Here is a 24,798-nt window from a genome sequence, read left to right as displayed (position 1 = left end):
GCAGTTAATGGTCAGAGAGCTTTCTCAGATTACTGGGGAAGAGATGCACCGGACCAAGAGGGCAGTCCCAGTCCTGAAAACCTGGAACTCCAAAAAGTTCAGGTAGGACTGTGTTGGGGAGGAGGGTTGCTAAAGAGCAGCCCGAGGCCTAAAAGGGACTAGGGGAGCCAGACAGAGAAGGCCGAGGGGTGAGACCCAATAGCCTAAAGAACAGGGGGATACGCCGGGCTGTGTGTAGATGTTAAGCTTGTGAGAACTAGAGCATAACTGCTCCATGTCCTAACATTGAGGAACCCATGCAGTGCAGTCTGGGTGATTGTGAAGATCTGTGTGGACTAATCAACCTTGTCAGAGTTGCTATGACCCCACATAGATACACGTGGTCAGTTAGAATGAATGGTATAGAGACCATTGCATTAGTAGACTCAGGAATTGCAGTCACACTGGTCTCTGGGAAACGGGTGGGGGTGGAACCAGCTATCTCAGCCAACTTGTGGAAAACCTGTGTACATGGAGAAGTTAAGTACTACCCAGCCATTCCTGTACAAAGGTTTAGGGAAACGCAACAAGGGTGACTGCAGGAGTGGTTCCTAAACTCCCATACCTAGTGCTTGTTGGACAAGACTTTGCAGGATTTGGAAATCTACTCCCGGTGGAGGGGTCAAAAGAAGGTAGTAACCCTGGGGCCAATACCATGGCCCCAGGAAATAGCCATCCTCTCTCATTTTTTCTGAATTGCTCAGGACTTAGTTTCTGTACCTGGGAAATCCTGGAAGTCTAGGCAAGAAAAGAGGGTAGATAAAGGACTGGGGACCAAAGTCTTGGCTCAGAATCAAAAGGTGGTGCTCGTGGGTCAGCGGTCTTGTCCAGAAGGCAGGGAAGCAACTTGGAAGGTTGGCGAACCTGAGAGTAGGCCCAGTTCCACTGAGATCAATCCTGGGGGTGATATAGAAATAGCTCCCTTTGTGTTTGTCATGTAAGAATTTTGGGCAGGACCAAACCAATGATCCTCTCAATTATAACATTAGAAAAGAAGTCGTTGAGTTGAAGAGGGTCCTGGTAGAGGGGAAACCAAAGGCCCAGGATCGCACTTCATGATGAAGAGAGACCTATTATCTAGACTAGTCCAACTATAGGAGGAAGAACTGGAGCAACTTCTGGTACCCTGAGAACACCGAAGGCTAGTATTAGACCTAGCCCACAGTTATTTGTGTGGGGGACATTTAGGGGTGGGTAAAACCCTACATTCCTAGATGGAATCCTACAAAGGTTCTTTTGGCCAGGAGTCTATTTGGAGGTCCAACGCTATTGAGCCTCCTGCCCGGAATGCCAATTGCACGGCCCATGACCTCATTTAAGGGACCCTTTAATACCCATACCAATTTGAGAGAATAGCGATGCACCTGATAGGCCCTTTGGAGAAGTCGACCCAAGGTCATCAATGTGTGCTCCTGTTTCTGGACTACGGTACCTCTGTGTGAAACAGTGTCCAAGGTGGTAGCAAAGGAGTTAATCCAAATTTTCTCTAAGGTAGGAATACCACAGGAGATTGACCGCTCAAGTAATAGAATCCATTGGAGAGGCTGACTATAAGATTTGACAGCCTGATCCCCCAAAACAGGAGCAAATCTACCAAGTCAACATGGTGAAGCCATGGTAAGACAGAGAAACTTATATGTCACACTAGAGACACCAACCCAAGAAAATCAACCTCATGAACAGGTAAAAATCACCTGAAATGACTGCTGAACAATGTACAGAGACCATCAAAATGATTGAGCAGAGCCATACGTTACTGGAAAAGCCAGGCAGAACCACAGAAGCCCATCATCACAGATTCAGGAGTAAAGGTGACGGTTAAATCACGTTGGATCCCGGAGGCTAAAACAGAGGAGATGACTCCCATAAATTAATAGGATGTTGGAGCTGGGAGTCCTTGAAGAGTCCCATAGTCAATGGTTCAGCCTTATCATTCTGGTATCTAAGCCAGATGGTACCACAAAGTTCTGCAACAGCTTCCAAAAATTAAATGTGTTTCAGTTTGATGCCTACCCTGTACCTTGGATAGATGAGCTAATTGACCAGTTGGAAAAAGCACAATTCTTGTCAACCCTTGACCTGACGAAAGGTTATTGACAAATCTCTCTGGCAAAGGAGGTCAAGGAGAAGGCCACCTTTTCTAAACCAGAATGCTTATACCAGTACGCTGTCCTCCATTTTGGATTATGTAGGACTCCAGCAACCTTCAAAAGACTCACTGATAATCTAGTCTATCCACATGCAAAGTATGCCGCTACTTCCCTGGATGATGTGGCCATACATAGCCAAAACTGGGGGATGCATCTAGAAAAGGTGGGAGAAGTACTGGATACCCAGGGGAATCCAGGTCTCACCACTAATCCATCCAAATGTGCAGTAGGGTTACCAGAAGCCAAATATCTTGGGTACATTGTGGGAGGAAGCATAGCGAAACCCCTACTGAACAAGTTAGTGGTGACACAAAATTGGCCCCGACCAATCTGGAAGAAACAGGTCAAAGCATTTCTGTGAATAGTGGGGTATTTTGGTGATTCATTTCCCACTTTACCTGTGATGAGTCTGGTAAAGGCCAGAGGCCCAGACAAAGTGAAGTGATGCAGCTGATGAAGCTTTTGCAGATCTGAGGACCACAGTAATCCAGCACTAGTAGCCCCAGTCTTTCTCAAATGGTAGGAGAGGAAGAACACCCGGTCCTGCTCCCATGTCCATACTACTATTTTTAGTGTGCTAGGTCAAGCTGAGCTAGTGCGGTAGGCTGGGAGTCACATCTCCCAGCTGCAGCTTAGACATATGGTAGGAGGCCCACACGCCTACACACCCACCTCCTATGCTATGCATGAGAAATGCCCTGTTTGTGAGGACCTACTCTGCAGAGGCTCTCCAGAGTAGATCTCTTGTTTGATGGGGTCTGAATCATCAGTACTCCTCTCCACAATAGTGTGGTTAGGAAGGAGACTAAGGGTATGTCTACACTGCAGGTATAAGCCCGCAACTGGCCCATACTAGTTGGCTTGGGCTTGAGCTAAAGGGCTGTTTAATTGCGGTGTAGATGTTTGTGCTCAGACTGGAGCCCAAGCTCTAGGACCCTGCAAAATGGGAGGGTGCCAGAGCTCAGGCTGCAGTGTGAGCCTGAATGTCCACGCTGATATTAAACAGCCCCGTAGCCAGGTGTTTACCTGCAGTGTAGATGTCTCCTTAGTGGCCAGCAGGTCAGAGGGCATCCCCTTCTGTGGTTCTAGCAGAGTGTGCTGGAGCAGACTCCTGTCAACATCCTAGGTTTTGCTGGGACAGGGCTCCTCTCCAGCAGGGAGCTTTAAAAATAAATATATTACTGCTCACTTTCACTTAACTTTTTTTTTTATTATTATTAATACTGTCTGCGTTTAGTAGCGAATATAATTTGATTGTGTAGTGTCAGGTATCATCACATTGCCTTTTGTTCCCAATATAAACTCTTCCCTCTCCCTCACTTCCCTGTTCTATTACACAACAAAAAATATTGTAATTAGGGGTTAAAATCTTGGCTTGGTTTGAAGTCAATAGCAAAACTCTTTAGTGGAGCCAGGATTTCAGTCTAATGGTCTGTCTACACAGCAATAAAAGACGCCTGGCACTGAATCGCAGAGCCTGGGTCAGTTGATTCAAGCTTGTGGGGCTTGGGCTCCAGGGTTAAAGCAGTGTAGATGTTCAGGCTCGGGATGGAGCCTGGGCTATGAAAACCCACAAGATGGGAGGGGCTCAGTGCCTGGGTTCCAGCTCAAGCGTCTACACTGCTATTTTTAGCTCTGTAGCCTGGGTAAGCTGACTTGGGCTCTGGAACTCAATGTCATGGGGTTTTTTTGATTGGTACGTAGACACACACACACACACACACTCTAAAAGTGTTTCTGAATTCAGTTCAATGCAACTAGCAAGGTGTTCTAAAAAGAACACATAATATATACAACTTAAATGTGTGTATTAAAAGTTATAAACATAAAAAAGAAGCTTACAAGAAGTGGAAGGTTGGACATATGACTAGGGAAGAGTATAAAAATATTGCTCGGGCATGTAGGAATGTTATCAGGAGGGCCAAATCGCACCTGGAGCTGCAGCTAGCCAGAGATGTCAAGAGTAACAAGAAGGGTTTCTTCAGGTATGTTGGCAACAGGAAGAAAGCCAAGGAATGTGTGGGCCCCTTACTGAATGAGGGAGGCAACCTAGTGACAGAGGATGTGGAAAAAGCTAATGTACTCAATGCTTTTTTTGCCTCTGTTTTCACTAACAAGGTCAGCTCCCAGACTGCTGCGCTGGGCATCACAAAATGGGGAAGAGATGGCCAGCCCTCTGTGGAGATAGAGGTGGTTAGGGACTATTTAGAAAAGCTGGACGTGCACAAGTCCATGGGGCCGGACGAGTTGCATCCGAGAGTGCTGAAGGAATTGGCGGCTGTGATTGCAGAGCCATTGGCCATTATCTTTGAAAACTCGGGGCGAACCGGGGAAGTCCCGGATGACTGGAAAAAGGCTAATGTAGTGCCAATCTTTAAAAAAGGGAAGAAGGAGGATCCTGGGAACTACAGGCCAGTCAGCCTCACTTCAGTCCCTGGAAAAATCATGGAGCAGGTCCTCAAAGAATCAATCCTGAAGCACTTGCATGAGAGGAAAGTGATCAGGAACAGCCAGCATGGATTCACCAAGGGAAGGTCATGCCTGACTAATCTAATTGCCTTTTATGATGAGATTACTGGTTCTGTGGATGAAGGGAAAGCAGTGGATGTATTGTTTCTTGACTTTAGCAAAGCTTTTGACACTGTCTCCCACAGTATTCTTGTCAGCAAGTTAAGGAAGTATGGGCTGGATGAATGCACTACAAGGTGGGTAGAAAGCTGGCTAGATTGTCTGGCTCAACGGGTAGTGATCAATGGCTCCATATCTAGTTGGCAGCCGGTATCAAGTGGAGTACCCCAAGGGTCGGTCCTGGGGCCGGTTTTGTTCAATATCTTCATAAATGATCTGGAGGACGGTGTGGATTGCACTCTCAGCAAATTTGCGGATGATACTAAACTGGGAGGAGTGGTAGATACGCTGGAGGGGAGGGATAGGATACAGAAAGACCTAGACAAATTGGAGGATTGGGCCAAAAGAAATCTGATGAGGTTCAATAAGGATAAGTGCAGGGTCCTGCACTTAGGACGGAAGAACCCAATGCACAGCTACAGACTAGGGACCGAATGGCTAGGCAGCAGTTCTGCGGAAAAGGACCTAGGGGTGACAGTGGACGAGAAGCTGGATATGAGTCAGCAGTGTGCCCTTGTTGCCAAGAAGGCCAATGGCATTTTGGGATGTATAAGTAGGGGCATAGCGAGCAGATCGAGGGACGTGATCGTTCCCCTCTATTCGACATTGGTGAGGCCTCATCTGGAGTACTGTGTCCAGTTTTGGGCCCCACACTACAAGAAGGATGTGGATAAATTGGAGAGAGTCCAGCGAAGGGCAACAAAAATGATTAGGGGACTAGAACACATGACTTATGAGGAGAGGCTGAGGGAGCTGGGATTGTTTAGCCTGCAGAAGAGAAGAATGAGGGGGGATTTGATAGCTGCTTTCAACTACCTGAAAGGGGGTTCCAAAGAGGATGGCTCTAGACTGTTCTCAATGGTAGCAGATGACAGAACGAGGAGTAATGGTCTCAAGTTGCAGTGGGGAAGGTTTAGATTGGATATTAGGAAAAACTTTTTCACTAAGAGGGTGGTGAAACACTGGAATGCGTTACCTAGGGAGGTGGTAGAATCTCCTTCCTTAGAGGTTTTTAAGGTCAGGCTTGACAAAGCCCTGGCTGGGATGATTTAACTGGGAATTGGTCCTGCTTTGAGCAGGGGGTTGGACTAGATGACCTTCTGGGGTCCCTTCCAACCCTGATATTCTATGATTCTATGATTATGGCTAAAAGTTTCAAGCTACAGCGACTATCTTCAGCTCTTAAATGCATATTTAGACAGCTCAATAAAAATGTTATAGAGATACTGGGCACCCACAAATACCAATGCAGTCGCTTTAGACCCCAAGGTTTGTAAACATTGGCCTATATATTTTAAATGTTTAAGGCCAGTAGATAATGACAGGTCTTTCCACAATTTTTGCTAATAGTTTATTTTAAAAAATATAGATCACTCACTTTTTTGCAAAGACTGACCTCCCTGTTGAAACCATCACAATATTGCACTCTAAAGGTAGTCTTGCACAGAGAGAAATTCAGCCAGAGAATGCTAGCCTCAGCAAATGTTCTGAGGCTACTACCACTATACTTACCTCAATGAGATGCCTCGTTGGAACCATTTAAATTAGAATGTTATTAACCAAAGTCATTTAATATTTATTATCTATTTCACTGCTCTGTGACAGTATTGCATTTATGGTCCTAGGAGCAGTTTCAAACACAAGGTTCATTCAAATGAATGGGCTGCCCAGTCCCCTTCATAGAGCAATCTCATTAGATCTCACAAGTGAAGTAGGGATTTGGTGTGCACTTGAGTGGGACGTCACCAAGGATAAATTAAGGTGATGCAGAAAGTAATGTTGGAGATTCTATGGGAGCTGATCCTTCCCTCTCAACCAATGCACCAAAATGGCATTGTGGGGCTGGAGGTTCCTTTTTTACCTGAGATGTAGGTCCATTTTGTCCCTAAGTTTTCATAACAGTTCTTGGTGAGTCTGCCCAAAAGTACTCTGGACAAATTCTATCTTGGGTGATTACATTTTCCCTAAACTGTTTGTGATGGTGGTTATCACTATAGCTGCCTTGTTCTACCCTAGAATCAGCTGCATTGCATTCCTGGATGAAATAATCTCTGTGGGTTTATACTCACTTTAGAGACTGTAAAAGTGCTCTGAGGCATGCGAAAGGTGATATAGATCTATATATAGATATATTATCCAGTGGCGGGGGGAGTAAAAAAGGGAGAGAAAGTAGCAAGAAAACTGCAACTTTGGAGTTTTAAAAACTGCAATGAAATGAGAAAATCTGGTATGAAATGAAAAGTCGTTAGTTTATTTTGAAAACCTGTTTTAATTGAAAAAAGTTTGGATAATTATGTATAATCAGTAAATGATATCTAGGAAGTAGGGTTAGTAAAACATAATTATCCAAACTTTTTTCAATTAAAACAGGCTTTTCAAAATAAACTAACGCCTTTTCATTTCATACCAGATTTTTTTGTTTCATTGCAGTTTTCAAAACTCCAAAGTTGCAGTTTTCTTGCTACTTTCTCTCCCTTTTTTACTCCCCCCACCTCCAGATAATGGGGGCGGGGCGAAGGAAAGAGGAGTAAAAGTGAAAGAGGTTTAGGGGAAGTAAAAATGGGATAGAAAAGGAGTCAGAGGGACACAAAGACTCCAAAAGTAAAATGGGGGGAGATACAGAATAAAAATATTTTGTTTAGATTTTTTCATTAGAATGGAAATAATATTTTTGTAACAAATTAATTTATATTTTTCAACCAGCCTTACTAGAGAGACACCTGGTACATATCAAGGCACATTTGAGGCTGTTCTGTGTTTAGCCCTCTTAACTCTGACTGGTAGGTCTTTGTGTTCAAGTGTACACACTTAAAAATTATTTTATGGCTGTCTGAGAATCCTGTTGACAAACCAGTAGCAAAAAGACTGTGGAGACTGAAGCAGATGGTGACAGCTTTTCTTTATATTGTTGTATGTTAATTTAATTAGGCATAGGTCAAAGAAAGCTTTGTATTCATCTATAGCTCCTCTAGGCTTATGCATGTCATACTTCTGATGCAGGGCATTCAGAGCACCAGATACTCCATTACTGTATATTCCTAAATATGTAATGGGTCAAATCTTGCCTTCAGCTTAGCTTTTCTTGCATTGTAAAAGAGTAGAATGTAGCGCCAGGAATTTATTTGTAAGGGTTGCTGGCAGGAAGACGGGGGAATTGTTTAATCACTCTGACGCTGTCACTGTTTTTATTGTGGACTTTCATTGTTCATAAATGATTAATGTTCATGTGAAATACCTTAAAATGAGATTTCATGATGAACAAAATTTTCAATCTTATTTTTTGTGCTTTAATGGATCAATGGATATTCCTCCTCCCCCCCAACCTAAAATTTCTTGTTTAGAAAGATTGTGGTGATGCTGTACAGATGTAATCAAATCCCCTGCCAAGTTCAACCCTTTATTGCAGTGAGAGAATTCCCTGATGCAGATCATCTCCTCCCTTGCAACTTTGCAGCAGTAGATGGCATTAACTGGTTGCTCTAAAACAGGAGCTGACTGTGAGGTTTAGCCACAACCACCATTACAGAAAATCAATTCTGTATCAACTCACTAGCTTTCAGCAAACAAGAAAGTCAGACCACACTGCAGTAAAGATCAGGGAGTTCATGGAAAAACTTATGGGCCCATTCCAGCAGAATATATCTCTGGTCTTCTGAACCACGCAAATTGTGAAGGGTTGCAGCCATTGGGTCTGTGGCAGGTTTACCTGGGAACAGGCAGTCAGCAGTGAAAGCCAGAAAAGAACAAATGAAACTGTCTATGCATTGTGGAGCTTTCTAGGGGGAAAAGCTTGTGCAAAGGAGTTCCCAGCCTTGCGTACATTAATAGTCCCTATACTTGGTCAACCTGTCAAACTTTCTCTGCATCTGTTCACTCTGCAGAAGTGATTCCATAAAGTAACCCTCACTTTGTAGATTCAAATAGGAAAGTTGAGGTTTCTAGTTCAATGTTTAGGCCATAAAAGCAAGTGGAAGAGGAAACAAACTGATTATCATTGAGGAGGTTCACTCTTCATCCTGCAATTGTTGCTTGTTTGGCAGCTGGAGGATGAAGTAATCTTTGGGCTACATAATCCATCATGGACTTCTGCTCCAGATATGGACTGGCTACAGAACTTGTTCATACACACCATGTGTTCATCATAAGATCTTTTCATGATCTACCAGGTGTGGCTAAGGTTTGTTTAAATAAGGTGGTATACACACAGCACTGCCTAGTGGCTGAACAGTATAATTCAATGATGACAAGGGTGGATGTGGTCCACTCCCAATAACTGAGGAGGAGGTTTCAATACCAAGAGAGGGAAAATGGCTTTTGTAGTGAGCCAGCCACTCCCAGTCCCTGTTCAAGCCCAAATGAATGGTGTTAATTTCAACAGTTTCCACCTCAGCCTGGACCAGTCAACACAAGAAATCCACTTCCTGGACACTACAGTGCAAATAAGTGATGGTCACATAAACACCACCCTATACTGGAAACCTAAGGACAGCTATACTTACCTACATGCATCCAGTTTCCATCCAGGACACATCACATGATCCATTGTCTAGAACCAAGCCCTAAGATTTCTAGTTATCTGCATTTGCTCCAATCCTTCAGACAGAGACAAACACCTATAAGATTTTTATCAGGCGTTCTTAAAACTACAATACTCACCTGGGGAAGTGAGGAAACAGACTGACAGAGCGAGATGGGTACCCAGAAGTCACTTACTATAAGACAGGCCCAACAAGGAAAATAACAGAACACCACTGGCCATCACGTACAGCCCCCAACTAAAGCCTATCCAGTACATTAATGATCTACAGCGTATCCTGAAAAATGATCACTCGCTCTCACAGACCGTGGGAGGCAGGCCAGTGCTCACTTACAGACAGCCCCCCAACCTGAAGCAAATACTCACCAGCAACTATACACCACACTACACCACAGAAACACTAACCCAGGAACCAATCCCTGTAACAAACCCCATTGCCTACTCTGTCCCCATATCTACTCTAGCAACACCGTCAGAGGACCCAACCACATCAGAAACACATCAGGGGCTCATTCACCTGCACATCTACTAATGTGATATATGCCATCATGTGCCAGCAATGCCCCTCTGCCATGTACATTGGCCAAACTGGATAGTCTGTATGTAAAAGAATAAATGGACACACACAGACATCAGGAATGGTAACATACAAAAGACAGTAGGAGAACACTTCAGTCTCCCTGGACATTCAATAACAGATTTAAAAGTAGCCATCCTTCAATCAAAAAAAAACCTTCAAAAACAGACTTCACAGAGAAACTACAGAGCTACAGTTCATTTGCAAATTTACCACGATTAATTTGGGCTTGAATAGAGACTGGGAGTGGCTGGCTCACTACAAAAGCAATTTCCCCTCTCCTTGGTATTGACACTTCCTCCTCAATTATTGGGAGTGAATTACATCCATCCTGACTGAATTGGCTTTGTCATCATTGATTCTCCACTTGTAACTCCCTTCGCTTTATGTGCCAGTATATTTATGCTTGTATCTGTAATTTTCACTCCATGCATCTGAAGTAGTGGTGTGTTTCTATCCACAAAAGCTTATGCCCAAACAAATCTGTTAGTCTTTAAGGTGCCACCGGACTCCTCGTTGTTTTTATGGATACAGACTAACACGGCTACCCCTCTGATACTTTGAGTATAATTCAATTTCACACTCCATTTTCCTGTTTAAGTTCTACATTCCTACAATTTACACTATCACAATGTCTTTGAAGTTCAGTATGTATCAGTCTGTTAAGCATCTCTGAATCATACTGGTTTCCTAATTACATGACATAAAAGCATAACAATTTGGTTCATTGGCTATCCATTAGTTGCAATAACTGGCTATCTTTGGTCTAGAATTCTTGAGTTGTCCTCTTGTTCTGCACCTACCATCTGCAGAGTATGCTCTGTTCATTGTTCTCTCTGCGGAACAAACTGCAGATGTTGACAGTTTTTGATGAACTCTGCTGTCAGTCTTGATCACATATGATTTAGGTGCTGAATTTGTTTTCTTTGAAACTTGTAGTTGTCCATTCCTTTTCTTCATCCGATTTGAAATAAACATAGTCTCCAGGTTCTGGACCCAGCAGTTATCTAATTGAGTGACTTCTGTTGTGAAAGCCTGAAGCTCTTTTAGCCTTTTAATTGAATTTTTGGCTATTCTCTTCATGTCTGTCCACTTTGGAGACAAATTCTTTTCCAAAGTTGGAATGGTAATTCTGAGTTGTCTTCCCATCAGGAGTTGTGTGGAACTATATCCAGTACTTGTGCTTGGTGTTGATCTGTAACTCAGAAGAGCAAGGAATGGATCTTCCTGCTGTAGGATTTTCTTGGCTGTCTGTACAGCGCTCTCACCCTCTCCATATTAACCACAAGCTAATGGACTGCTACTAATATGACCAAGATCATATTTCATTTGAAATGACTTAAATTCTGCTGCAGTGAACAAAAGTGCATTTCAGTTTCTTGATAACACTGTCATGTTATATCTTTCAATTACGCTATTTCTGTATTCCTGAAAAAATAGTCCATGGTCACCAGATAATGATGTCCTCTGAATTTGCATAAATCTGCAGCTAGTCTCTTCCAAGGTCTGTCTGATAGACTTGTTATTAAATGTTCTTTGTGTTGTATTGCTTTGATAGTTCTGCAGTATTCACATGCAGAAGAACTTTACGTCCTTGCTGATGTACGGACACCGTACTGACTGGTTGGCCCATTCATGACATTTAGTTAATTTCTTGATGTCCTTCAACGGGTGAGGTTTAAGATTTCTCCTCTCATTTAATTTGGAATTACAATGCAATTACCTTTATGTCTGAGTCCATTTGACTTGCTTAATTGTCCATACACTGCAAAGTAGTCTCTTGTCACTTCCTTAGTGTCCTTTAGATACTTGGGCCAGCCGTCCCTAATGTAAGCTAGAGCTACCAAGTTTGTCAAGATTGCTTTTTGTGGCTGGTGTAGTCTCTTCTCTGACACTGGTCTGTATGTGTTGTGATAGAGTTCCTCCTCTGCCTTGGTGGGTCCTGTGCTTATTGGCAGCTTTTCTTGCCTCAGAGGTTTACGGCAGCCCTCAGTTTAGCCACTTTCGTGGTTCAAATCTGCCATTCATTGTTAGCCTCATCACTGGCCAGCATGGGGAAAAGAAGAACAATCCCTGCAGTCTCTGCTGATCCACCTAGTGGATCGGAGAACAGGCCAGAGACCTTCCCCTCTGGTGGAAACCACAGTCCAGTTCAGTTCCTCCGGTATCAAGTAGGGAGTTGGGGGGAATGGGGGGAACCCGGGCCCGCCCTCTACTCTGGGTTCCAGCCCAGGGCCCTGTGAATTGCAGCTGTCTACAGTGGCTCCTGTAACAGCTGCATGGCAGCTACAACTCCCTGGGCTACTACCCCATTGCCTCCTCCCAACACCTTCTTTATTCTCACCACAGGACCTTCCTCCTGATGTCTGATAATGCTTGCACTTCAGTCTTCCAGTAGTACACCTTCTCACACTCAGCTTCTTGCGCTTCTTGCTCCCAGATCCTCGCATGCACCACAAACTGAAGTGAGCTCCTTTTTTAAACCCAGGTGCCCTGATTAGCCTGCCTTAATTGATTCTAGCAGCTTCTTGATTGGCTGCAGGTGTTCTAATCTGCCTGTTTGCCTTAATAGTTTCTAGAAAGTTCCTGATTGTCCTGGAACCTTCCCTGTTACCGTACCCAGGGAAAAGGGACCTACTTAACCTGGGGCTAATATATCTGCCTTCTATCACTCTCCTGTAGCCATCTGGCCTGACCCTGTCACACTGTCCACAGCATCTACATATGCTTTTACATTACCTTCAAGCTCATGGGTAGTTGAGTGTGATACTGGGCTCTGTGACAGAGTGTCTGTTACTACCTGATTTTTCCCAGGAACATATTTTGCAATTGGGTTCAATCCCATTAACTTTAGCAATAGACACTGGCATCTCAGAGGTACTTGATCAGGTTTTCTCCACTGATACAAGGGTTACAAGTGGTTTATGGTCTGTTTTCAGTGTAAATGAATCCAGTTCACTCAGATATATTTGGAAAAGTTCTCACATGCCCATACACTTGTCATAAATATAAAGGGAAGGGTAAACCCCTTTGAAATCCCTCCTGGCCAGGGGAAAGCTCCTCTCACCTGTAAAGGGTTAAGAAGCTAAAGGTAACCTCGCTGGCACCTGACCAAAATGACCAATGAGGAGACAAGATACTTTCAAAAGCTGGGAGGAGGGAGAGAAACAGAGGGTCTGTGTGTTTGTCTATATGCTGGTTTCTGCCGGGGATAGACCAGGAATGGAGTCTTAGAACTTTTAGTAAGTAAGCTAGCTAGGTATGTGTTAGATTATGATTTCTTTAAATGGCTGAGAAAAGAATTGTGCTGAATAGAATAACTATTTCTGTCTGTGTATCTTTTTTGTAACTTAAGGTTTTGCCTAGAGGGGTTCTCGATGTTTTTGAATCTAATTACCCTGTAAGATATCTACCATCCTGATTTTACAGGGGGAATTTCTTTATTTCTATTTACTTCTATTTTTATTAAAAGTCTTCTTGTAAGAAAACTGAATGCTTTTTCATTGTTCTCAGATCCAAGGGTTTGGGTCTGTGGTCACCTAGGCAAATTGGTGAGGCTTTTTACCAAACCTTGTCCAGGAAGTGGGGTGCAAGGTTTTGGGAAGTATTTTGGGGGGAAAGACGCGTCCAAACAGCTCTTCCACAGTAACCAGTATTAGTTTGGTGGTGGTAGCGGCCAATCCAAGGACGACGGGTGGAATATTTTGTACCTTGGGGAAGTTTTGACCTAAGCTGGTAAAGATAAGCTTAGGAGGTTTTTCATGCAGGTCCCCACATCTGTACCCTAGAGTTCAGAGTGGGGGAGGAACCTTGACATGGTGGCATAGTGGTGGGATTAACCTGAAATCATTTTGAGATCCAGTTGAGATTTTTTGAACTAGAAATACAGATTTTAAAAAGGAAATTTTTTTTTCCTTTGGAAAGGAAGTCCAGAAAGCAGCTGAAACTGAAAGCAGCTTGTTTTTTCTCTGCTTTGTGGCCAAGCAGAGACAAAAGGGGATTATCTTTGTGAATTGCAGGTTTTCTTTGCCTGGAGGCAGGGTACTTAACTCCTGCAGGGAAATTCACAGTCTTCCAACCCAGAGTTTTTTTTTTCTTTTCTTCCTAAAAGTAAATAGGGGGTGTGTGTTCTACCCATTTGCTTTTTCTTTGGGCTGGGTAAGCAGGTTTCCAAGTAGTTGGAGGTTTTTTGCTTTAATTTAGGCCCAGAGCAGAGACAAGGGAATTGTCTTTTTCTGTAGGCTGACAATCACTATCAGAGAATAGGTATTCTATTCCAGCACAGCAAAATTTTACAGCCAAGTTTTGTTTATTTCTAAACCTCGGGTGTAAAGTTAGTTAAAAACAGAGAGGTTAGAATGACAAAATCCGCGGCTCGACTACAGCTGGAATTAGCCAAATTTCAGGCTGAGGAAAAACAAAGGGAACATGAAAGACAGATAGAACTCATGCGGCTGAAGAAGGAGGTACAGGAGGCTGCCCACAAGAGGGAAATGGAGGCAAGGAAGCATGTGGAGGAGGAGAAGGAAAAAGAGAGGAAGTATGTGGAGGAGATGGAGAAGATAAAGGCTCAGCAGAATATCCCAACAAACCCTAGTAATCCTTCTCCAGGTACCACTTCCCATCCCAGAAAGTTCCCCACCTACAAGGCAGGTGATGATACTGAGGCCTTCTTAGAAAACTTCGAAAGGGCCTGCCTTGGGTACAACATCTCTACTGACCAATACATGGTAGAACTGAGGCCGCAGCTCAGTGGACCCTTAGCTGAGGTGGCAGCTGAAATGCCTAAAGAACACATGAACAAGTATGAACTGTTTAAATCCAAGGCGAGAGTCAGAATGGGGATAACACCCGAGCAGTCTCGTCGGAGGTTCACAGCCCTAAGGTGGAAACCAGACGTGTCATTTACCCGACATGCCTACCACATTGTGAAACATTGGGATGCCTGGATATCAGGAGCAAGTGTTGAATCTCCAGTAAATTTGCCCTTCCTAATGCAAATGGAACAATTCTTAGAGGGTGTTCCTGAGGAAATAGAAAGATACATGCTAGATGGGAAGCCCAAAACTGTAATCGAGGCAGGAGAGATTGGAGCCAGATGGGTGGAGGTGGCAGAGAAGAAGAAAACTGGTCGCAGTTGGAGCGGAGACCAGAAGGGACAACCCCAGACCACACCCTATTACCGGGGGCCGCCCAAAGCCCCACCTACCTCCCAAAGAACCCTCCAGACCCCTTATCGTCCCACCACCCCGTTCTCCAGCAACCCTCCTTGCCCCAGTGACCCGTCAGCTGGACGATGTTTTAAATGTAACGAGCTGGGGCATGTAAAGGCCAACTGCCCCAAGAACCCCAACAGATTACAGTTCATTGCACCGGAATCACACCAGAGGTCCACAGGCTCAGATACCTCCCAGATACCCTTGGAGCGGAGGGAAACTGTGAGTGTGGGCGGGAAGAAGGTCACCGTGTGGAGGGACACCGGAGCACAAGTGTCAGCTATCCATGCTTCCTTAGTGGACCCCAATTTAATCAACCCAGAGATCCAAGTGACGATTCAACCCTTCAAGTCCAACTCTTTCAATTTGCCTACAGCCAAGTTGCCTGTCCAGTACGAGGGCTGGTCAGGAATGTGGACTTTTGCAGTCTATGATGATTATCCCATCCCCATGCTGTTGGGGGAAGACTTGGCCAATCATGTGAAGCAGGCCAAGAGGGTGGGAACGGTCACCCGCAGCCAGGCTAAACAAGCCGTGAGGCTTAGCTCTGTTCCGGAAACTTCTATCAGGACCCGGTCAGAGGTGATGGACCCGGACCCCAGGCCAATGTCTGCAACAGCAGTAGTGGATCCAGTCCCAGAACCGGAACCAGCTGAACAACCAACACGAGACCCCGTGTCAGCACTGAATCCAGTACTTGCAACCTCAACACCAGAGGGCCCCACCGAACCTGAACTGGCAGCAGCCGATAACCCTACACAAGAGGCTCAGCCAGAGCCTGAATCCCAACATAGTGCACCAGCGGAGAGCGGTTCACAGTCAACAGAAACAGCTCCATCCCCTATATCGCTTCCAGAGGGACCAAGCCTAGGTCCACAATCCAATGAGAGACTGATGTCTCCAGCAACAAGGGAACAGTTCCAGACCGAACAGGAAGCAGATGAAAGCCTCCAGAGAGCTTGGACGGCGGCACGGAGCAACCCACCGCCTCTCAGCTCTTCTAATAGATCCAGGTTTGTTGTAGAAAGAGGACTTTTATACAAGGAAACTCTTTCTGGTGGACACCAGGAAGACTGGTATCCTCAGAGACAGTTGGTAGTTCCAACTAAATACCGGGCCAAGCTCTTGAGCTTAGCCCACGATCACCCTAGTGGCCATGCTGGGGTGAACAGGACCAAAGACCGTTTGGGGGGGTCATTCCACTGGGAGGGAATGGGCAAGGATGTTTCTACCTATGTCCAGTCTTGTGAGGCGTGCCAAAGAGTGGAAAAACCCCAAGACCAGGTCAAAGCCCCTCTCCAGCCACTCCCCATCATTGAAGTTCCATTTCAGCGAGTAGCTGTGAATATTCTGGGTCCTTTTCCGAAAAAGACAGCCAGAGGAAAGCAGTACATACTGACTTTCATGGATTTTGCCACCCGATGGCCGGAAGCAGTAGCTCTAAGCAACACCAGGGCTAAAAGTGTGTGCCAGGCACTAGCAGACATTTTTGCCAGGGTAGGTTGGCCCTCCGACATCCTCACCGATGCAGGGACTAATTTCCTGGCAGGAACTATGAAAAACCTTGGGGAAGCTCATGGGGTAAATCACTTGGTTGCCACTCCTTACCACCATCAAACAAATGGCATGGTGGAGAAGTTTACTGGAACTTTGGGGGCCATGATACGTAAATTCGTAAATGAGCACTCCAATGATTGGGACCTAGTGTTGCAGCAGTTGCTCTTTGCCTACAGAGCTGTACCACATCCCAGTTTAGGGTTTTCCCCATTTGAACTTGTATATGGCCGTGAGGTTAAGGGGCCATTGCAGTTGGTGAAGCAGCAATGGGAGGGATTTACACCTTCTCCAGGAACTAACATTCTGGACTTTGTAACCAACCTACAAAACACCCTCCGAACCTCTTTAGTCCTTGCTAGAGAAAACTTACAGGATGCTCAAAAAGAGCAAAAAGCCTGGTATGATAAACATGCCAGAGAGCGTTCCTTCAAAGTAGGAGACCAGGTCATGGTCTTAAAGGCGCTCCAGACCCATAAAATGGAAGCATCGTGGGAAGGGCCATTCACGGTCCAGGAGCGCCTGGGATCTGTTAATTATCTCATAGCATTCCCCACCTCCAACCGAAAGCCTAAGGTGTACCATATTAATTCTCTAAAGCTCTTTTATTCCAGAGAATTAAAGGTTTGTCAGTTTACAGCCCAGGGAGGAGACGACGCTGAGTGGCCCGAAGGTGTCTACTACGAAGGGAAATGTGGTGGTGGTGTGGAAGAGGTGAACCTCTCCATGACCCTTGGGCGTATGCAGCGACAGCAGATCCAGGAGCTGTGCACTAGCTACGCGCCAACGTTCTCAGCCACCCCAGGACTGACTGAACGGGCATACCACTCCATTGACACAGGTAATGCTCACCCAATTAGGGTCCAACCTTACCGGGTGTCTCCTCAAGCTAAAACTGCTATAGAACGGGAGATCCAGGATATGCTACAGATGGGGGTAATCCGCCTCTCTGAAAGTGCATGGGCATCTCCAGTGGTTCTAGTTCCCAAACCAGATGGGGAAATATGTTTTTGCGTGGACTACCGTAAGCTAAATGCTGTAACTCGCCCGGACAACTATCCAATGCCACGCACAGATGAACTATTAGAGAAACTGGGACGGGCCCAGTTCATCTCTATCTTGGACTTAACCAAGGGGTACTGGCAGGTACCGCTAGATGAATCTGCCAAGGAAAGGTCAGCCTTCATCACACATCTCGGGCTGTATGAATTTAATGTACCCCCTTTCGGGCTGCGAAATGCACCCGCCACTTTCCAAAAACTTGTAGATGGTCTCCTAGCGGGATTAGGAGAATATGCAGTCGCCTACCTTGATGATGTGGCCATATTTTCAGATTCCTGGGCAGAACACCTGGAACATCTACAAAAAGTCCTTGAGCGCATAAGGGAGGCAGGACTAACTGTTAAGGCTAAGAAGTGTCAAATAGGCCTAAACAGAGTGACTTACCTTGGACACCAGGTGGGTCAAGGAACTATCAGCCCCTACAGGCCAAAGTGGATGCTATCCAAAAGTGGCCTGTCCCAAAGTCAAAGAAACAGGTTCAATCCTTCTTAGGCTTGGCCGGTTATTACAGACGATTTGTACCGCACTACAGCCAAATCGCTACCACACTGACAGACCTAACCAAAAAGAAACAGCCAAATGCCGTTCAGTGGACCAAAAAGTGTCAGAAGGCCTTTAACAAGCTTAAAGCGACACTCATGTCTGACCCTGTACTAAGGGCCCCAGACTTTGACAAACCATTCCTAGTAACCACAGATGCGTCCGAGCGTGGTGTGGGAGCAGTTTTAATGCAGAAAGGACCTGATCAAGAATTCCACCCTGTAGTGTTTCTCAGCAAAAAACTGTCTCTGAGAGGGAAAGCAACTGGTCAGTCACTGAAAAAGAATGTTACGCCATTGTCTACGCTCCGGAAAAGCTACGCCCATATGTTTGGGGACGGCGTTTCCACCTGCAAACCGACCATGCTGCACTGAAGTGACTTCACACCGTCAAGGAAACTAACAAAAAACTTCTTCGGTGGAGTTTAGCTCTCCAAGATTTTGATTTTGACATCCAACACATCTCAGGAGCTTCTGACAAAGTGGCTGATGCACTCTCCCGTGAAAGTTTCCCAGAATCAACTGGTTAAAATCGTCCTTGAGATGTGGAAAATATTGTTCGTCTTTATGTACTTGGTAGTATATTTAGAGATGCATGTGTCTTATTAACTCTGTTTTTCCTAGAGCTCCAGGAAGAAATCCCAGCCAGTGTTTCACCCTAGCTGAGATTTGGGGGGCGTGTCATAAATATAAACCCCTTTGAAATCCCTCCTGGCCAGGGGAAAGCTCCTCTCACCTGTAAAGGGTTAAGAAGCTAAAGGTAACCTCGCTGGCACCTGACCAAAATGACCAATGAGGAGACAAGATACTTTCAAAAGCTGGGAGGAGGGAGAGAAACAGAGGGTCTGTGTGTCTGTCTATATGCTGGTTTCTGCCGGGGATAGACCAGGAATGGAGTCTTAGAACTTTTAGTAAGTAATGTAGCTAGGTATGTGTTAGATTATGATTTCTTTAAATGGCTGAGAAAAGAATTGTGCTGAATAGAATAACTATTTCTGTCTGTATCTTTTTTGTAACTTAAGGTTTTGCCTAGAGGGGTTCTCGATGTTTTTGAATCTAATTACCCTGTAAGATATCTACCATCCTGATTTTACAGGGGGAATTTCTTTATTTCTATTTACTTCTATTTTTATTAAAAGTCTTCTTGTAAGAAAACTGAATGCTTTTTCATTGTTCTCAGATCCAAGGGTTTGGGTCTGTGGTCACCTAGGCAAATTGGTGAGGCTTTTTATCCAACATTTCCCAGGAAAGGGGGGGTGCAAGTGTTGGGAGGATTGTTCATTGTTCTTAAGATCCAAGGGTCTGGGTCTGTAGTCACCTAGGCAAATTGGTGAGGCTTTTTACCAAACCTTGTCCAGGAAGTGGGGTGCAAGGTTTTGGGAAGTATTTTGGGGGGAAAGACGCGTCCAAACAGCTCTTCCGCAGTAACCAGTATTAGTTTGGTGGTGGTAGCGGCCAATCCAAGGACGACGGGTGGAATATTTTGTACCTTGGGGAAGTTTTGACCTAAGCTGGTAAAGATAAGCTTAGGAGGTTTTTCATGCAGGTCCCCACATCTGTACCCTAGAGTTCAGAGTGGGGGAGGAACCTTGACAACTTGCCAGGCACATTTTTTCAATCTGTTCATATCATTTTTCTGCTTTTGTGAGTGTGAGAGAGCAAAATGCAACTGGCTTCCACTGAGAGCCATACAGTACACTGCCTAGGCCGTAGCTGTTTGGCTCCGCGCTGATCGCTGTGGGTTTGTTCACATTACAGTACTTGAGAATTTAAGCTGTTGAATTTTTTGGATTTTTTTGGGGGGAGGGGGATTTTTTTAACCTTTTTAAAGGCAATTTACTTGATTTGGCCCCGATAGCCAAAATATGTTTTGAATTTAATAGTTTACTCAGTGGTTTTGTTACTAAAGAAAGGTCTTTTAGGTATTGACTAAGGTAGTTTACCATCCCCAGTATATGTCTCAGTTCTGGTTCATTTAATTGGTATATTCAATTCGCAAATTGCTTTTACTCTATCAGGGTTAGGATTGATTCCATCTCTATTTATTTTATGTCCCAAAAAACTCAATTGGGAGTAAGTGGAAAATGCATTTTTCCTTGTTTAGCTTCAGTCCAGACTGATTGGAATTTTTTCCATTGAATATCGTTCATGAAAACTACAACTCTAATATGTTCCTTAACAGTTCTGCCATCTTTCTTTGAAAAATTTCAAGTGCACTGGAAATCCCAAAATCTCACAAAGGGTGTGAAAATTTAATCAGTTTAGCATTTTTTTGAGGGAGGGGCTAACAGAATTTGCCTGAAACCACTCCAGACATCGAGCTTGGAGAATACTGTAACTCCTTTCTCTTTGGGGAAGAAGTCATCTAATTTTGGGAGGAAATACTTTTCTCTCACTACGCTTCATTAAGACCTTTTTTTAAGATCCACACCGATCTGTATTTTTCCAATTTTCTTTATAATTTGTACCATTGGGGCACACCATGCTGTTGGCTCAAAGATTTTCTGAATTAGGCCAATTTGCTCCATTTCTTTAAGTTTCCACTTTATGAAGTAGTGCAATAGGAATCCCACAGTGTGTGTGTGTGTGTGTACGCTGTATGTTTTAACATTGTCTCTTAATGTTGTTTGTACTGGATTTCCTTTCAAAAATCTAATATAAACAAATATTCTGTCGAGTTCTTCTGCTTTTCTCACTAGGCCCATAATGGCCAGGGGTCCTGGAACAGGGGAGGCCAGGGGGCCATGGTTCCATCACAATTAAAAGAGGGAGGGCTATGCTCTCCCACTTTTTGGCTGTAGAGTTGAGCAATGGGGGCACCAGGGGGTGTGTGGCTCAGGTGCCTGTGCCTTCCCCACTTTTAGGGTGCTTCCGCCACTCCTGATGGCTACCACACTGCAGCTGAGAAGGCTGTTGGTCTATGGTCCTTTGATCACACTCTCTGAATGCATAGCTTTTGTCTTTGCCGTTTTGTCTTTGTCTAAGCAGTTTCTGTGGTGAACTAGCCCAAGCAATTCAGAATATATCCAGGGCTAGATCAATTGACTTCAGCTTTGGGAGGGTTGAAGGTGACTGTAAATCCCTTCTGAGATGATTGTGACGTCAGCTCCTGAGTCAATTTTAAAGTCAATAGTCTTGCCATAAATAGCCTGTTTCACTCTCCAGGCAGGTTCTGTGTCTTCATACATGATAGAGACCAGAAACAATGACTCTTAATTGTACGTAATACAAGTTTTAACTCCCCAACTGCTTTGGTGTGGCAAACAGCAGCAAAATGTCCATATTTCATCATTTATTACACTGTGCACTTCTGGCTGGCTAAGCATCATCTCTTTTTCACAGCTTGTGCATGTAGGCTGCAATTTGTCCCCCTTCGCCTGGGAGTTCTCTCTCTGTGTCTCAAGGATTTTATGGTAATGGCTTTTAGGACTCATACTGCATCTGTCAACATCTTCTAAGCTAGTATCTTGTTTTGCAAGTTTGGGAAGTTGCTCTTGGTTTTGCTGTGTTACCAGCCTAGACTGCTTTGCTATTTGAATAGCTGGGACTAGGGTTACATCTCTCTTCAATTGTAGTTGTTGTGAAAGGTTTTTATCCGTTAACCCAATAAACAACCTGTGTCTGATATTTTCCAGTTTTGCATTCCCAAAATCAGTTTTCAGTCAAGGTATGTAGAACTCTTACAAAACATTCAGTATTTTCCACTGGTTCTTGAATTCTCTGGTGAAAACATGCTTTTTCATGAATACCATTTCTCGGTATGCATCAAACCTAGCTGTTCATGACTGTCAACAGTAATAGTCATTTGTGACTGTCCTGAGTAAAGTCAAAAGATTTAAAGGTCGGTCTGTATGATACTTTTGCCGGGAACAGATCAGGAATGCAGCTCAGAACTCCTGTAAAAAGTTAGTAAGTAATCTAGCTAGAAATGCGTTACATTTCTTTTGTTTAATGGCTGGTAAAATAGCTGTGCTGAATGGAATGTATATTCCTGTTTTTGTGTCTTTCTGTAACTTAAGGTTTTGCCTAGAGGGATTCTCTGTTTTGAATCTGATTACCGTGTAAGGTATTTACCATCCTGATTTTACAGAGGTGATTCTTTTACCTTTTCTTTAATTAAAATTTTTCTTTTAAGAACCTGATTGTTTTTTCATTTTTCTTAAGATCCAAGGGCTTGGGTCTGTGTTCACCTGTACAAATTGGTGAGGATTTTTATCAAGCCTTCCCCAGGAAAGGGGGTGTAGGGCTTGGGGGGATATTTTGGGGGAACACGTCTCCAAGTGGGCTCTTTCCCCGTTCTTCGTTTAACACGCCTGGTGGTGGCAGCATAGGGTTCAAGGACAAGGCAAAGTTTGTACCTTGAGGAAGTTTTTAACCTAAGCTGATAAGAATAAGCTTAGGGGATCTTTCATGCAAGTCCCCACATCTGTACCCTAGAGTTCAGAGTGGGGAAGGAACCTTGACAGCATCAAAAGGGAAATGTGAGGGCATTTGGAAGCCTCGTTTCATAGTGCTTAGTGTGCACTAACTGCTGTCACAGAACCTAACCTGTCATACTGTAAAACTTCCCTAGTAGAGAATTTCAGATAGCTACTTTCTTTATAATTAAAAGTCCTAAAATATTTGTACATCTTCTAAAATGCAGGAAATTTGCTTCTGGTGTTTCAAAATGGTCTGGATGAAAGGATGCCTGGAAACATCCATTTTTGTTTTATATTTTCTAGAATCTGAATATTTTCCTCTACAGCCAGGGGCTGTAGCCTATCTTTAGATAAGAATGAGATGTCAGTCATACCTGAGCTTTCTAGCCTTGTCCCTTAATCACTGTCTTCCACTTTCTGATGATCTTGGGGTAGATTCTGGCTTTTAATAAATCTCCTTATGTTTGGAATGTGTTTAACAGCAATGTCATATTCAAGAAAAAGCTTCAATAGAGTAGCTATTAGAAATAAGTGATTGAGTGTAGCCTCCTCATGTGGGAAACTATTAGAGATAAAAGGCAGGTTTCTACAGCTGCCTTCAACTAGATTTGACGTTTTATCCAATCTGAAGGGTTCACCTCTTTCTGACAGTCAGTATCTGCCTTCAATCACTCCCCGTCAACACAGTTTTGTTTAGGATGGATAAATATGACATAATTAGCTAAAAAGAGTCCCATAATTACAGGTGTAAAGTTCTTTTATTTGCTAAGACTTCGTGCCTAAGGAAAATGACACAACATGCCAGGAGTGTTTAAAATGTGAAATCTAAATTTATCAATGTGACTATTTAGCAGTGATTAGGGTATTTTGACTTTGTCCCAGTTTTCTTTGACAGTTCTGGTGCCTGTAGCATTAGCCAGAGATGCAGATGCTTTTAAGCTGTAGTTGTTGTCAAAGGCATTCTAAGACCAGTTGCTATATTATTTTGGCTACATGATTCCCTCAGATAATCTTACCTTTACAGCTGGATTATTTTGTCCTGCTGTTGGTACATTTTTACCTAGAGCACTGTTCTTAATACAACAGAACTGAACTAATGTGGCAACGCAAATCCTCAAAGAAGGGTGTAAAATGTCTACCAGAAACCCCACACATTCCACTAAAGCTTCCATTTCTAAATGCTTTAGCCTCCTTTCAAGTGTTAAAGCGGCCTTTATAGTCAAGGGTCTGCCAGGACTTCCATTATAAATTACTGTTTTTCACAAGTTAGAAATCAGACATAAAATATTGATGCAGGTTAAAACTTGCATATGAGGATTAAGTCTATGAGGACTTAACAATATTCCCTGGGCATTCTGGATTGGGAACAATTTAGACGTTTTTAGAAATTGGTTAGTGCCTCTTTACCCATGTGCTTCAGAAAAAATGTCACTTTTTGCTAAGGGACTACACAATTTATAGTTTTCTCAAAGAACTGAGCAGGCCTCCCTGTGTATCTTGAAAAATAAGTGGTATGCTTGTGCTTAAAAGGAGGATGGCGCCCTCTGAATTAGCATTCAAAGCACCTAGTTTCACCTAGCAGAGCATGTGTCCCATTACATTGTTTGCATTTCTGTAGTGCTTTCCAGCTGAGGATCTCAAAGCCTTTTATTAAGGACTTCAAGCAAATCATCTTATGAAACTGCAATAGTGACTTCACAGTTATGATTGCAAAGTAAGTCATTTTCCAATGTAAACCAGATCTTAACCCTACCCACTCAACTTTCTGAAAAAGCTCCTTTCCACCTCATATTATTTCTGAGAGTAGGATTTTTCTGAAGGGAAGGACTGGGGTGGGGGGGAAATCTTGATGTTGATTGGACAAGGCATTTTTCAGATATGGGATTTTGGGGAAAATGTTTTTCACTTTCTAAAAGTCTCATGGGGGGTAGTGTATGTATTTTGCAAAGCTATATCAAAAATAGGATAGTCTAGGAATATTAAATTTGTTTCTTCGTTAGTCCTGAATGAGGTTTAGAGCCTGATTCAAAGTCCTTTGAAGTCAGTGAAAAGTCTCTCACATTGACTTTGGGTTA

At 43.8% G+C, this 24,798-nt stretch overlaps 1 protein-coding gene across 3 annotated transcripts in view; it reads left to right on the top strand.

Annotated features, from left to right (window-relative positions):
• VWC2 (von Willebrand factor C domain containing 2) overlaps nucleotides 1-24,798 on the top strand; it is a 118,331-nt gene that overhangs the window by 68,548 nt on the left and 24,985 nt on the right. The gene's annotated exons all lie outside the window — the stretch shown is intronic.

The sequence above is a fragment of the Lepidochelys olivacea genome (assembly GCF_965140295.1).
Source record: "Lepidochelys olivacea isolate rLepOli2 genome assembly, chromosome: 2".
Taxonomy (NCBI): domain Eukaryota; kingdom Metazoa; phylum Chordata; order Testudines; family Cheloniidae; genus Lepidochelys; species Lepidochelys olivacea.
This window is presented reverse-complemented; position numbering and strand designations above follow the sequence as displayed.